Source organism: Choloepus didactylus, chromosome Y (genome assembly GCF_015220235.1).
Source record: "Choloepus didactylus isolate mChoDid1 chromosome Y, mChoDid1.pri, whole genome shotgun sequence".
In the NCBI taxonomy this organism is placed as follows: domain Eukaryota; kingdom Metazoa; phylum Chordata; class Mammalia; order Pilosa; family Megalonychidae; genus Choloepus; species Choloepus didactylus.
In genome coordinates, this window is record NC_051335.1 from 6,530,209 (window position 1) to 6,547,110 (window position 16,902).

A 16,902-nucleotide genomic window follows, 5' to 3' on the forward strand; every position below is an offset into this window, starting at 1 on the left:
AATTTAGCCTTCAGGAGAATCTGAGGGTGGCTTGTGGCTGGCACTACCTTCCCCATCACTTTGCTTAGAATCCCTCTCTGTATATGATGTGCATCCCCAGAGCTCCATGGAGAAAGTAATGAAGCTGTTGTGTTGTGAATAGTGAACTGTTTCATACCACAGGGAACATGGGGTGGTGGCTGCAAGAAGAGGAGGGGCTTGGGGGAAACCACAGAAAGTATGAAGGGGAAATACCAAGATTCCAGGGTTTTGGTACAAAGACTCCTACATTCTGACTGATTATAGGAAGTTACCCAAGTGGCAAAACCCACTAGGGGGTTTGTCTGGGGATGCTCTGTACCAAGTTTCATCACTGTTTCTATTGTTAGCTTGTGCTCCCTCCCAGAGTGACCAAGTCTATATATGCCCATCTAAATTGCTGTGCCTGGGCCCAGGACAGAAGGATCTAAGTGCCTCCTGGGGCACTCACCTCAATTCTCCGGGCATGGTGGCGTCACTACCCCTCTTACTAGCTCTTCTCCCATCAGGTTTCAGAGAGAAAGCTCAAGGAGCACAGGTAAATCAGCAGGTGTCAGTAGGCAGATCATAACAAACCCAGATCCTACACCATCCCACAGGATGGGTTATCCAAGGTGTTCCAGTTTGCTAATGCTGCCATTATGCAAAATACCAGAAACAGATTAGCTTTTATAAAGGGGTTTTATTAGGTTACAAAGTTACAGTCCAAAGGCCATGAAAATGTCCAAATTAATGCATCAACAGGAGAATACCTTCACTGAAGAAAGGCTGTTGGTGTCCGGAAAACCTCTTTTAACTGGGAAGGCATGTGGCTGGTGTCTGCTCATTCCAGGTTGTGTTCCAGCTCCTCTCTCAGCTCCTGTGCATTCTTGGTTCTTTATCCCAGGACATTTCTCTCCAAGCACCTGAGGGTCCTGTCTTAGAATATCCCAGGGCAAATTCTGGGCTTTACCTCTTAGCTAAAATCCTTCTGTCTGTATCTTCAAGCATGTCTAAGCATCAGCATCAGCAAAGGTGTGCTTTCAGTGGACGTCTCCAAAATGTCTCTCAGCTGCAGCACTGAGCTCCTTCTTTCTGAACTCTTATAGGGCTCCTGTAAACTCATCAAGGCCCATGCTGAATGGGTGGAGCACACCTCCATGGAAATAATATAATCAGAGTTATCACCTACAGCTGAGTGGGTCACATCTCCATGGAAACAACCTAACCCAAAGGTTCCAACCTAATCAAGACTAAATATACCTGCCCCCACAAGATTGCATTAAAGAACATGTCTTTTTCTGGGGGGCATAATATATCCAAACTGGCACACAAGACCAGTCTTTTGAGGTATGAAGAAGGTCAGTCTCCAAGCTTGTGGTGTTATCAGGGGCTTGCTGAACCAGTGAAGCTCTTCCCTCTATTCTGGATCCACTGTACCTTGTTGCTATGCATGATTCCAAGCCTGGCTTCTGCTTTTGCATGTCTGGGCTCTCTGGCACTCAGCACACACCCTCTCACTCTAGTATTGTTCCTGCAAAGTGGGGAAGTAGAGCGTGGGCTCCAGGATCAGCAGCTGACCAGCTGAGGAACCTTGAACTCTTGGCATAGAAACTCAGATCCCTCACCTGGTAAAACTGGGGGAATAATAACAGGATCTACCTCTCAGGACTGTTGCCCTGACATAAGGTGTGTAAAGTGCCAAGCACAGTGCCTTACACGTACTTACTGCTCAAGAAATGAAGTATTGGCATTCCAGGCTGCTGTTCTCCCACAGAATCTTTGAACAGCTAGCAAAAACTGTGAGAGGCATCTTCCTCAGAACTCCAGAAAACAGTTCAAGGGTTGCAGTAACTGGGTGAGTGCCAAACCAAGAAAACTCAGCTTTAATAAATGGTAGGAGAAGCTCATGGCACCCTTGCTGGCCCCTCCACCACACCTTCTCTGGCATGGTGTGCAGCCACCCTGCACTCTCTTTGTGAATACCTGGTCCTGTTCTGAGGGAGTAGAATAACCCTTATACACATACTGCAATACCAATATGTCAGTGCCAGTCTACCAGTGGCACACTGAAAGACTGAACCAGGAAACTCTTCTCTGGCCTGCCCTCCTAGGAATTGCCTTGTAGGCAGAAGCAGCTTTCAGAGAGCTAAAACAGCCTAAGAAACAATAAGTCAAAACATCCTGGGGCAAAGGATTATCTTATTTAAGTCACATAATAGAGCACTAAGAAGAGGAAGAAAGTCTATTTCATAGAGTGTAGAGGAGGAATTTGAAGACCAGAAAAAGGGAATACCTAAGGCCAAGAGTAGCACGAGTCCAGGACAAGAAGTAGGCTCAGAAAAGACAGAGAGGGCCTGCACTTACATTTGCCTTGGGCTGATCTTCTTGATAGGAGGGCCAAACTCTGAAGGACAGCACTGGCCAATGCAGAGCTAATTTGCAGAACCTGTGAGAAGTGTTTCTCTGTATTGGATTTTTTTTTTTGTATTTGTTAGCTCCTGGCATACAAGAAAATCTCTGTCATATCACTAGCTGGGTATAAACTTGAAGAATAGAGAGCCCAGGGAATATATACCAGAATCAACACCTTAAAATATTAAAATGTACAGTGTGCAACAAAAGACAAGACAAATAAAGAAACAGGAATGATAGTCCATCCAAAGATCAGTAAAAAAATTCCAGAAACCACCAACAAAGAAAACCATACTTTGTACATACCAGCCAAATACTTTTAAGGAATGATCCTCAATATAATCAAGGAGATAAAGGAAAACATGGAGAAAGACCTAAATGATGTTAGGAAAAAATGAATGAACAATATGAGAATCTCATAAAGAGAAAGAAATTTTAAAAATGAAGCAAACAAAAATAGCAATGTTGAAGAGCACAATATCTGAAATGAAAAATTCCCTAGAGGGTTTCAAAGGCAGATTGGAGCAGGTAAAAGAAAAAATCAATGAACTTGAAGATAAGAAAGCTGGAATGATTCAGGCTGAGGAGCAGAAATAAAAAAGAATTTTGAAAAAGACACATACCTTAAGAGATCTATGGGACACAATCAAGCATAAAGCATACCAATCTATGCATTATGGGAATCCCAGAATAAGAAGAAAAATAAATGGGCAGAAGGAATATTTGAAGAAATAATGGCAGAAAACATCTCAAATTTAACAAAAGATATGAATATGCAAATTTAAGATGCTCAACAAACACCAAAGAGGATAAACTTGAAGAGAAACACGCCTAGACACATAGCAGTTAAACTGTTGAGTGCCAAGAACAAAGAGAGAGTGCTAAAAGCCACAAGAGAAAAGCAACATGTTATGTGCAAGGCAGTCCCAATATGATTAAGTTCCAATTTCTCCTCAGGAACCATAAGACAAGAAGGCAGTGGAATGAATTATTTAAAGTGCTGAAAGAAAACAATTGCCAACCAAGAGTTTTATATACAGTGAGACTGGCTTTCAAAAATGAGGGAGACATCAAGACATTCCCAAATAAGCAAAACTTGAGGAAGTCTATCACCATTAGACCTGCCCTACAAGCAATGCTAAAGGGAGTTCTTCAGACTAAAAGGAAAGGACACTAGACAGTGGTTCACAGCAGCATAAAGAAATAAAGAACTCCAGTAAAGATAACCATATTGGTAATTATAAATGCTTGTACAATTGTATTGTATGGTTTTTTATAATGTAATTCCACTTTTTACTTCTTACAGGTCTTAAGCGCAAATGTATGAAAAGTAATGATAAGTCTATGGCTTCGGATATACAATGTATAAAGATTTTTTTTTTACAAATATAACAAAAAGATGGGGGGATGGAGGGGTATCTGAGCAGTGTATGTGTATGCTCTTGAAGTTAAGCTGGTATCAAATCAAAGATGATTGCTATAGATTTAGGATGTCAAATTTAAGCCCCATGGGCTTGCCCTCATGAAGCTTGTTACTGCAAAGGAAAGGCTAAGCCTACTTATAATTGTGCCTAAGAGTCACCCCCAGAGAACCTCTTTTGTTGCTCAGATGTGGCCTCTCTCTCTAAGCCAACTCTGCAGGTAAACTCACTGCCCACCCTCTTATGTGGGACATGACTCTCAGGGGTGTAAATCTCCCTGGCAATGTGGGACATGACTCCCAGGAATGAGCCTGGACCTGCCACCATGGGATTGGGAAAGAATTCTTGACCAAAAGGGGGAAGAGAAATGAGACAAAATTAAGTTTCAGTGACTGAGAGATTTCAAATGAAGTCGAGAGTTCACTCTGGAGGGCATTCTTATGCACTATACAGATATCCTATTTTAGTTTTTGGCGTATTGGAATAACTAGAAGGAAATACCTGAAACTGCTGAACTGCAACCCAGTAGCCTTGGTTCTTGAAGATGATTGTACAACTATATAACTTACACTGTGTGACTGTGTGATTATGAAATCCTTAAGGCTCACACTCCCTTTATCCAGCATATGGACAAATGAGTAGAAAAATGGGGACAAAAAGGAAATGAATAATAGGGAGGGATGGAGGAGATGGGATGTTTTGGGTCTTCATTTTTATTCTCATTCTTTTTTGTATGGTAATGAAAATGTTCAAAAATCAATTGTGATGATGAATGCACAAACTGTACACTTTGCTGACTGGTATGTGAATATATCTCAATAAAATTTAATTTAAAAAAAGAATAAAAAAATTTAAGTCCCATGGTAACCACAAAGAAAATATCTGAAAAATGTATAAAGAAAGAAATTAGAAGGGATGCAAAAGGGTACACCACAAAAAATCAAATAAATACGAAAGTAGGCCTTAATGGATGAATTGAGGGACAAAACAAGATATGAATTAGATCAGATATGATGGTAGCACAATGCTGTGAACATAATTAACAGCACTGAAATATATATATATATCTGAATGAGATTTAAAGGGGAAATGATAGACTGTGCATATGGTGACCATAATTTTTTTTAAATCCATGGATCTACACTGCACAAAAAGTGAACCCTAAGTTAAATCATGGGCTATAGCTAATAGTACAATTATAAAAATGTGCTATCATCAATTGTAACAAATGTTCCACACCAATGCAAGGTGTTAATAATAGGGTGGTGTATGGGTAGGCTGTATTTTAGGCATCATTGTTCTATAAACCCACAACTTCTCTAGTAAAGAAAAGAAAGTCCAAATAGCCAAATGGCAGAATAAAGTCCTGAATTAACAGTAGTTATTTTAAACATACATGGATAAAATGCCCAGTGAAAAGGCTGATATTGGCAGAATGAATAAAAAGCATGCTGGTTATAAGACAGTCACCTGAGAGTCAAAGACACAAGTTAGCTGAAAGAGAAAGCATGGAAATAAAACATAAACCAAGCAAATAGTAACAAAAAGAGATTTGGGGCAGCTAAGCTAATATCAGATAAAATAGACTTTAAGTCAAAACTGTTATGATACTGTTAAAAAAAAAAAAACTGAAAAAGAGCCCAGACTTCAATTAGAGATATGAATGAAGCAGATCTGGTTAAGATTAGGGCAAATCGGGCCAAAGGGTAAAGGTTGAAACTGACTGTGTTAAAACTTCAATTTCCATGTAAGACCAAGGGAAGAAATGTTTATTTTGTGTAGGATCTATATTTTCTAAACAATATAACTTCTACAGTCAGTTTGTTCAAACACCACAATTACACGGAACTTTGAATAGGAAGTGAGATATGGCAGGTCTGTACAGGTTAGAGTGAAACAGCAACACATCCCAAAGTAATTTGGGCAGAAAATAAAAGTATATATTCGGGGTCCCCCTGAGGAGCTGGGGGAGGATGTGAAGGTGTTGGACTTCCTCACCTGGATTGTTGCTGATGTTCTCACAAACATTGGGGACTGACGGCTTGATGAACTGAGCCCTCTGTCTTGGGGCTTATGAAGCTTGTTGCTGCAAAGGAGAGGCTAAACTGCTTATAATTGTGCCTAAGAATCTCCCCGTGAGTGCCTCTTTTTTGCTCAGATGTGGCCCTCTCTCTTTAACTAAGCCACCTCGGCAGGTGATCTGACAGCCCGCCCCCCTACGTGGGACCTGACTCCAAGGAGTGTAAATCTCCCTAACAACGCAGGATATGACTCCTGGGGATGAATCTGGACCCGGCATCATGGGATTGAAAACATCTTCTTGACCAAAAGGGGGATGCAAAATGAAACAAAATAAAGCTTCAGTGGCTGAGAGATGTCAAATGGAGTTGAGAGGTCACTCTTGTGGACATTCTTACACACTATATAAATAACACTTTCTAGGTTTTAATGTATTGGAATAGCTAGAAGTAAATACCCAAAACTACCAAACTCCAACCCAGTAGCCTTGACTCTTGAAGATGATTGTATAACAATGTAGATTACAAGGGGTGACAGTGTGACTGTGAAAACCTTGGGGATCGCACTCCCTTTATTCAGTGTATGGATGGATGAGTAGATAGATGGGGACAAAAACTAAATGAAAAATAAGGTGGGATGGGGGATGATTTGGGTGTTCTTTTTTATTTTCATTTTTTATTCTTATTCTGATTCTTTCTGGTATAAGGAAAATGTTCAAAAATAGGTTGGGGTGATGAATGCACAAATCTATGATGGTACTGTGAACAGATGATTGTACACCATGGATGACTGTATGGTATGTGAATATATCTCAATAAAACTGAATTAAAAAAGACTGTCATGATAAAGGGGTCAATTCAACAAGAAGATATAAGAGCTCTGAATATATATGCACCTAATGGCAGAACCCCAAAATATATGAAGCAAATATTGACAGATTTGAAGGGATAAATAGATGATTCTATATTAATAGTAGGAGGTTTCAACACACCACCTTCAATAATGGATAGATTAGTAAAGAAATGAAAGACTTGAACAATACCCTAGGCCAACTAGGCCTAAGAGACATATATAGACACTTTTCCCAACAGCAATGGAATACACATTCTTCTCTAGTGATCATGGGTCATTCTCCAGGATAGACCATCTATTAGGTCACAAAACATACTTCAATACATTTTAAAATATTAAAATCAAATAAAGGACTTCTTCTTCGGCTGCCCAATGAAGCATTTCCTGAGGAGTTCATCGAAGTTGCTGGTTCGATTCCTGAGGAGTTCATCGGACATCTTCCTTGGAGTTGACAGTTTGATGACTGCTCTACAGAATTTGACTCGTGCATACCTACAGCTGTTTACTCCTCCAGGAAAGTAGGTAGAAAGCCAGGAACTGCATGGACTGGACACCACAGAGCAATCTGACTTTGGGCATACTTCATACAACACTCATGAAAATGTCGAACGGCTGAGATCAGCGAAATCTGTAAGTTTTTGCGGCCAGGGGACCCGCGCCCCTCCCTGCCAGGCTCAGTCCCGGGGGAGGAGGGGCTGTCAGCTCCGGGTAGGAGAAGGGAGAACTGCAGTGGCAGCCATTCTCGGAAACTCATTCTACTGATCCAAACTCCAACCATAGATAGACTGAGACCAGACACCAGAGAATCTGAGAGCAGCCAGCCCAGCAGAGAGGAGACAGGCATAGAAAAAAAAAAAAACAACACGAAAAACTACAAAATAAAAGCAGAGGATTTTTGGAGTTCTGGTGAACACAGAAAGGGGAAGGGCGGAGCTCAGGCCTTGAGGCGCATATGCAAATCCCGAAGAAAAGCTGATCTCTCTGCCTTGTGGACCTTTCCTTAATGACCCTGGTTGCTTTGTCTATTAGCATTTCAATAACCCATTAGATCTGTGAGGAGGACCTTTTTTTTTTTTAATCCTTTTTTCTTTTTCTAAAACAATTACTCTAATAAGCTCAATACAGAAAGCTTCAAAGACTTTCAATTTGGGCACGTCAAGTCAAGAGCAGAACTAAGAGAGCTCTGACACAAAAGGCAATAATCCAGTGGCTGAGAAAATTCACTAAACACCACAACTTCCCAAGAAAAGGGGGGTGTCCGCTCACAGCCACCATCCTGGTGGACAGGAAACACTGCTGCCCATCGCCAGCCCCATAGCCCAGAGCTGCCCCAGACAACCCAGTGTGACGGAAGTGCTTCAAATAACAGGCACACACCACAAAACTGGGCGTGGACATTAGCCTTCCCTGCAACCTCAGCTGATTGTCCAAGAGTTGGGAAGGTAGAGCAGTGTGAATTAACAAAGCCCCATTCAGCCATCATTTCAGCAGACTGGGAGCCTCCCTACACAGCCCAGCAGCCCAGAACTGCCCTGGGGGGACGGCACTCACCTGTGACATAGCACAGTCATCCCTCAACAGAGGACCCGGGGTGCACGGCCTGGAAGAGGGGCCCACTTGCAAGTCTCAGGAGCCATACGCCAATACCAAGGACTTGTGGGTCAGTGGTAGAGACAAACTGTGGCAGGACTGAACTGAAGGACTAGACTATTGCAGCAGCTTTAAAACTCTAGGATCACCAGGGAGATTCGATAGTTAGGGCCACCCCCCCTCCCCGACTGCCCAGAAACACGCCCCACATACAGGGCAGGCAACACCAACTACACACGCAAGCTTGGTACACCAATTGGACCCCACAAGACTCACTCCCCCACTCACCAAAAAGGCTAAGCAGGGGAGAACTGGCTTGTGGAGGACAGGTGGCTCGTGGACGCCACCTGCTGGTTAGTTAGAGAAAGTGTACTCCACGAAGCTGTAGATCTGATAAATTAGAGATAAAGACTTCAATAGGTCTACAAACCCTAAAAGAACTCTATCAAGTTCAGCAAACGCCACGAGGCCAAAAACAACAGAAAATTATAAAGCATATGAAAAAACCAGACGACATGGATAACCCAAGCCCAAGCACCCAAATCAAAAGACCAGAAGAGACACAGCACCTAGAGCAGCTACTCAAAGAACTAAAGATGAACAATGAGACCATAGTACGGGATATAAAGGAAATTAAGAAGACTCTAGAAGAGCATAAAGAAGACATTGCAAGACTAAATAAAAAAATGGATGATCTTATGGAAATTAAAGAAACTGTTGACCAAATTAAAAAGATTCTGGACACTCATAGTACAAGACTAGAGGAAGTTGAACAACGAATCAGTGACCTGGAAGATGACAGAATGGAAAATGAAAGCATAAAAGAAAGAATGGGGAAAAAATTGAAAAAATCAAAATGGACCTCAGGGATATGATAAATAATATGAAACGTCCAAATATAAGACTCATTGGTGTCCCAGAAGGGGAAGAAAAGGGTAAAGGTCTAGGAAGAGTATTCAAAGAAATTGTTGGGGAAAACTTCCCAAATCTTCTAAACAACATAAATACACAAATCATAAATGCTCAGCGAACTCCAAATAGAATAAATCCAAATAAACCCACTCCGAGACATACACTGATCACACTGTCAAACACAGAAGAGAAGGAGCAAGTTCTGAAAGCAGCAAGAGAAAAGCAGTTCACCACATACAAAGGAAACAGCATAAGACTAAGTAGTGACTACTCAGCAGCCACAATGGAGGCAAGAAGGCAGTGGCACGATATATTTAAAATTCTGAGTGAGAAAAATTTCCAGCCAAGAATACTTTATCCAGCAAAGCTCTCCTTCAAATTTGAGGGAGAGTTTAAATTTTTCACAGACAAACAAATGCTGAGAGAATTTGCTAACAAGAGACCTGCCGTACTGGAGATACTCAAGGGAGCCCTACAGACAGAGAAACAAAGACAGGACAGAGAGACTTGGAGAAAGGTTCAGTACTAAAGAGATTCGGTATGGGTACAATAAAGGATATTAATAGAGAGAGGGAAAAATATGGCAAACATAAACCAAAGGATAAGATGGCCGATTCAAGAAATGCCTTCACGGTTATAACGTTGAATGTAAATGGATTAAACTCCTCAATTAAAAGATATAGATTCACAGAATGGATCAAAAAAAATGAACCATCAATATGTTGCATACAAGAGACTCATCTTAGACACAGGGACACAAAGAAACTGAAAGTGAAAGGATGGAAAAAATATTTCATGCAAGCTACAGCCAAAAGAAAGCAGGTGTAGCAATATTAATCTCAGATAAAATAGACTTCAAATGCAGGGATGTTTTGAGAGACAAAGAAGGCCACTACATACTAATAAAAGGGGCAATTCAGCAAGAAGAAATAACAATCGTAAATGTCTATGCACCCAATCAAGGTGCCACAATATACATGAGAGAAACATTGGCAAAACTAAAGGAAGCAATTGATGTTTCCACAATAATTGTGGGAGACTTCAACACATCACTCTCTCCTATAGATAGATCAACCAGACAGAAGACCAATAAGGAAATTGAAAACCTAAACAATCTGATAAATGAATTAGATTTAACAGACATATACAAGACATTACATCCCAAATCACCAGGATACACATACTTTTCTAGTGCTCACGGAACTTTCTCCAGAATAGATCATATGCTGGGACATAAAACAAGCCTCAATAAATTTAAAAAGATTGAAATTATTCAAAGCACATTCTCTGACCACAATGGAATACAATTAGAAGTCAATAACCATCAGAGACTTAGAAAATTCACAAATACCTGGAGGTTAAACAACACACTCCTAAACAATCAGTGGGTTAAAGAAGAAATAGCAAGAGAAATTGCTAAATATATAGAGACGAATGAAAATGAGAACACAACATACCAAAACCTATGGGATGCAGCAAAAGCAGTGCTAAGGGGGAAATTTATAGCACTAAACGCATATATTAAAAAGGAAGAAAGAGCCAAAATCAAAGAACTAATGGATCAACTGAAGAAGCTAGAAAATGAACAGCAAACCAATCCTAAACCAAGTAGAAGAAAAGAAATAACAAGGATTAAAGCAGAAATAAATGACAGAGAGAACAAAAAAACAATAGAGAGGATAAATATCACCAAAAGTTGGTTCTTTGAGAAGATCAACAAGATTGACAAGCCCCTAGCTAGACTGACAAAATCAAAAAGAGACAAGACACATATAAACAAAATAATGAATGAAAAAGGTGACATAACTGCAGATCCTGAAGAAATTAAAAAAATTATAAGAGGATACTATGAACAACTGTATGGCAACAAACTAGACAATGTAGAAGTAATGGACAATTTCCTGGAAACATATGAACAACCTAAACTGACCAGAGAAGAAATAGAAGACCTCAACCAACCCATCACAAGCAAAGAGATCCAATCTGTCATCAAAAATCTTCCCACAAATAAATGCCCAGGGCCAGATGGCTTCACAGGGGAATTCTACCAAACTTTCCAGAAAGAACTGACACCAATCTTACTCAAACTCTTTCAAAACATTGAAGAAAATGGAACACTACCTAACTCATTTTATGAAGCTAACATCAATCTAATACCAAAACCAGGCAAAGATGCTACAAAAAAGGAAAACTACCGGCCAATCTCCCTAATGAATATAGATGCAAAAATCCTCAACAAAATACTTGCAAATCGAATCCAAAGACACATTAAAAAAATCATACACCATGACCAAGTGGGGTTCATTCCAGGCATGCAAGAATGGTTCAACACAAGAAAAACAATCAATGTATTACAACACATTAAAAACTCGAAAGGGAAAAATCAATTGATCATCTCAATAGATGCTGAAAAAGCATTTGACAAAATCCAACATTCGTTTTTGATAAAAACACTTCAAAAGATAGGAATTGAAGGAAACTTCCTCAACCTGATAAAGAGCATATATGAAAAACCCACAGCCAGCATAGTACTCAATGGTGAGAGACTGAAAGCCTTCCCCCTAAGATCAGGAACAAGACAAGGATGCCCGCTGTCACCACTGTTATTCAACATTGTGCTGGAAGTGCTAGCCAGGGCAATCCGGCAAGACAAAGAAATAAAAGGCATCCAAATTGGAAAAGAAGAAGTAAAACTGTCATTGTTTGCAGATGATATGATCTTATATCTAGAAAACCCTGAGAAATCGACGATACAGCTGCTAGAGCTAATAAACAAATTTAGCAAAGTAGTGGGATACAAGATTAGTGCACATAAGTCAGTAATGTTTCTATACGCTAGAAATGAACAAACTGAAGAGACACTCAAGAAAAGGATACAATTTCAATAGCAACTAAAAAAATCAAGTACCTAGGAATAAACTTCACCAAAGATGTAAAAGACCTATGTAAAGAAAACTACATAACTCTACTAAAATAAATAGAAAGGGACCTCAAAAGATGGAAAAATATTCCATGTTCATGGATAGGAAGGCTAAATGTCATTAAGATGTCAATTCTACCCAAACTCATCTACAGATTCAATGCAATCCCAATCAAAATTCCAACAACCTACTTTGCAGACTTGGAAAAGCTAGTTATCAAATTTATTTGGAAAGGGAAGATGCCTCGAATTGCTAAAGACACTCTAAAAAAGAAAAACGAAGTGGGAGGACTTACACTCTCTGACTTTGAAGCTTATTATAAAGCCACAGTTGCCAAAACAGCATGGTACTGGCACAAATTTAGACATATAGATCAATGGAATTGAATTGAGAATTCAGAGATAGACCCTCAGATCTATGGCCGACTGATCTTTGATAAGGCCCCCAAAGTCACTGAACTGAGCCATAATGGTCTTTTCAACAAATGGGGCTGGGAGAGTTGGATATCCATATCCAAAAGAATGAAAGAGGACCCCTACCTCACCCCCTACACAAAAATTAACTCAAAATGGACCAAAGATCTCAATATAAAAGAAAGTACCATAAAACTCCTAGAAGATAATGTAGGAAAATATCTTCAAGACCTTGTATTAGGCGGCCATTTCCTAGACTTTATACCCAAAGCACAAGCAACAAAAGAGAAAATAGATAAATGGGAACTCCTCAAGCTTAGAAGTTTCTGCACCTCAAAGGAATTTCTCAAAAAGGTAAAGAGGCAGCCAACTCAATGGGAAAAAATTTTTGGAAACCATGTATCTGACAAAAGACTGATATCTTGCATATACAAAGAAATCCTACAACTCAATGACAATAGTACAGACAGCCCAATTATAAAATGGGCAAAAGATATGAAAAGACAGTTCTCTGAAGAGGAAATACAAATGGCCAAGAAACACATGAAAAAATGTTCAGCTTCATTATCTATTAGAGAGATGCAAATTAAAACCACAATGAGATACCATCTAACATCGGTTAGAATGGCTGCCATTAAACAAACAGGAAACTACAGATGCTGGAGGGGATGTGGAGAAATTGGAACTCTTATTCATTGTTGGTGGGACTGTATAATGGTTCAGCCACTCTGGAAGTCAGTCTGGCAGTTCCTTAGAAAACTAGATATAGAGTTACCATTCGATCCAGTGATTGCACTTCTCGGTATATACCCGGAAGATCGGAAAGCAGTGACACGAACAGATATCTGCATGCCAATGTTCATAGCAGCACTATTCACAATCGCCAAGAGATGGAAACAACCCAAATTTCCTTCAACAGATGAATGGATAAATAAAATGTGGTATATACACACAATGGAATACTACACGGCAGTAAGAAGGAACGATCTTGTGAAACATATGACAACATGGATGAACCTTGAAGACATAATGCTGAGCGAAATAAGCCAGGCACAAAAAGAGAAATATTATATGCTACCACTAATGTGAACTTTGAAAAATGTAAAACAAATGGTTTATAATGTAGAATGTAGGGGAACTAGCAGTAGAGAGCAATTAAGGAAGGGGGAACAATAATCCAAGAAGAACAGATAAGCTATTTAACGTTCTGGGGATGCCCAGGAATGACTATGGTCTGTTAATTTCTGATGGATATAATAGGAACAAGTTCACAGAAATGTTGCTATATTATGTAACTTTCTTGGGGTAAAGTAGGAACATGTTGGAAGTTAAGCAGTTATCTTAGGTTAGTTGTCTTTTTTTTTACTCCCTTGTTATGTTCTCTTTGAAATGTTCTTTTATTGTATGTTTGTTTTCTTTTTAACTTTTTTTTTCATACAGTTGATTTAAAAAAGAAGGGAAAGTTAAAAAAAAGAGAAAGAAAGAAAAACAAGGAAAAAAAAAAGATGTAGTGCCCCCTTGAGGAGCCTGTGGAGAATGCAGGGGTATTCGCCTACCCCACCTCCATGGTTGCTAACATGACCACAGACATAGGGGACTGGTGGTTTGATGGGTTGGGCCCTCTACCACAGGTTTTACCCTTGGGAAGACGGTTGCTGCAAAGGAGAGGCTAGGCCTCCCTATGGTTGTGCCTAAGAGCCTCCTCCCGAATGCCTGTTTGTTGCTCAGATGTGGCCCTGTCTCTCTAGCTAAGCCAACTTGAAAGGTGAAATCACTGCCCTCCCCCCTACGTGGGATCAGACACCCAGGGGATTGAATCTCCCTGGCAACGTGGAATACGACTCCCGGGGAGGAATGTAGACCTGGCATCGTGGGACGGAGAACATCTTCTTGACCAAAAGGGGGATGTGAAAGGAAATGAAATAAGCTTCAGTGGCAGAGAGATTCCAAAAGGAGCCGAGAGGTCACTCTGGTGGGCACTCTTACACACACTTTAGACAACCCTTTTTAGGTTCTAAAGAATTGGGGTAGTTGGTGGTGGATACCTGAAACTATCAAACTACAACCCAGAACCCATGAATCTGAAAGACAGTTGTATAAAAATGTAGCTTATGAGGGGTGACAAGGGGATTGGGAAAGCCATAAGGACCACACTCCACTTTGTCTAGTTTATGGATGGATGAGTAGAAAAGTAGGGGAAGGAAACAAACAGACAAAGGTACCCAGTGTTCTTTTTTACTTCAATTGCTCTTTTTCACTCTAATTATTATTCTTGTTATTTTTGTGTGTGTGCTAATGAAGGTGTCAGGGATTGATTTAGGTGATGAATGTACAACTATGTAATGGTACTGTAAACAATCGAAAGTACGATTTGTTTTGTATGACTGCGTGGTATGTGAATATATCTCAATAAAATGATGATAAAAAAAAAAAAGAAAGAAGACTCAAATAACTAAAATCCAAAATGAAAGTGTGTGTGTGGAGACACTACCACTGATCTTGCAGAAATTAAAAGCATCATAAGAGAATGTAATGATCAAGTGTATGCCAACAAATTTGATAATCTAGAGGAAATGGATAAATATCTAGAAACACATCTTAACTAAACTGAACCAAATAGAAATAGATCTCAACAGCCCTATAATAAAAGATTGAATTAGTAATTAGAAAAAAACCCAACAAAGAAAAGTTCAGGGCCAGATGGCTTCACTGGTGAATTCTGCCAAACATTCTAAGAAGAAAACACTAATCCAGCTCAAAATTTTCCAAAAAAATTGAAGAGAGGTGAACTCTTCCTAACTCATTCTATGAGGACAACATAACCCTAACACCAAACTAGATAAAGACATCACAAGAAAAGAAAACTACAGACCAATTTCCCTCTTGAATATGTATGCAAGAATTCTCAAGTACTAGCAATAAAATCCAACACTATATTAGAAGAATTATACATCATGACCAAGTGGGATTTATCCCAGGAATTCAAGGGCAGTTTAACATAAGAAAATCAATGTAGTATATCGCATGAATAAAATGAAGGAAAAAAACATAGCAGCATTATTCCAATAGCCAAATGGTAGAAGGAAGCCAAGTTCCATCAATAGATGAAAGGATAAACAAAATGGTATATACACACAATGGAATATTATTCATCCATAAAACGGAACGAAGTTCTGATGCCTACTACAAAACGGTTGAACATTGAAGACATCATATTGAGTGAAATAAACGAGATACAAAAAGATAAATAGTATATTATCTTGCTTATATGAAATACCTAGAAGAAGCTAATTTCATAGAGACAGATAGTAGACTATAGGTTTCCAGGGGCTGAGGCAGGAACGGTTATTGCTAAATGGGTGCAGAGATTATAATTGAGATGATAAAAAGGTTGGAATAATAGACAATGTTGATGGTACCGCAGTATTGTAAACATAATTTTTTTTTAAATTTTATTTTGAAATAAATTCAATCTTACAGGAACAGTTGCAAAAACAGTACAAACCCCATACACAGAACTCCGGCATACTCTGACCCCCCTCCCCCGAGACCCCAATCCACCAACTTTAACATGCTGTCACACCGCCATTTCTTTCCTTCCCTCCCTCCCTCCCTAACTATCATCCATCATCTATTGCTCTGTCTTCTGAACATATGAGAGCAAGCTGCACACATCCTTGAACATACACTATAGTTCACGTACACACTTCCCATGAACAAGAACATTCTTTTATGCATTCCCTTTAAGCGCAGCTAAGAATGTGAACATAATTTATACTACTGAATTGTGCACTTGAAAGTGGTTGAAATGGGAAATTTTGAGTTGTACACATATTGCTACAATAAAAAATTTTTAAAAGCATATTTGAGGCCATTTTTCTTGTTCCCCAAAACATCTTGTAAATTTTTAAATTGTAAAGGCAAATGAACATGCTTTTCCCTTTTATGAAGGAAATAGAGACTTTTTTTTATCATATTCATATTAGCCTTACAGATCTCTCAGCAAGCATAGGCTGAACCACTTCCTCCCTATCCCCATGGCTTATTCTATCTCCCTATCTCTCCATATTGACTTTGCTGTCAGCCTTCCCTGTCTGGTGGCCTCCATTCACACAAACTAAACCTTTTAATAAAATGGCTTCTCTGTTAGTCTGATCCGGTACCCCAGGCACACAGGTCTTTGCAGCCCAGCCAAAAAGCATCCCCAGTTCTAGCTATTCAAGGTAAGCATGTGGATGTAAGAGGTGCTATAAAAGTCAGCTGGGCCCCAGAGTTGTGACTGACTCATTATCGATTTCTTTTTTTTTTTTTTTTATCATCATTTTATTGAGATATATTCACATACCACGCAGTCATACAAAA

The 16,902-nt window shown here is 39.5% G+C and overlaps 1 pseudogene; it reads left to right on the forward strand.

The window, feature by feature from the left end:
• Positions 1-484: 484 nt before the first annotated feature.
• Positions 485-16,902, forward strand: part of LOC119523995 — a 47,690-nt pseudogene continuing 31,272 nt past the window's right edge.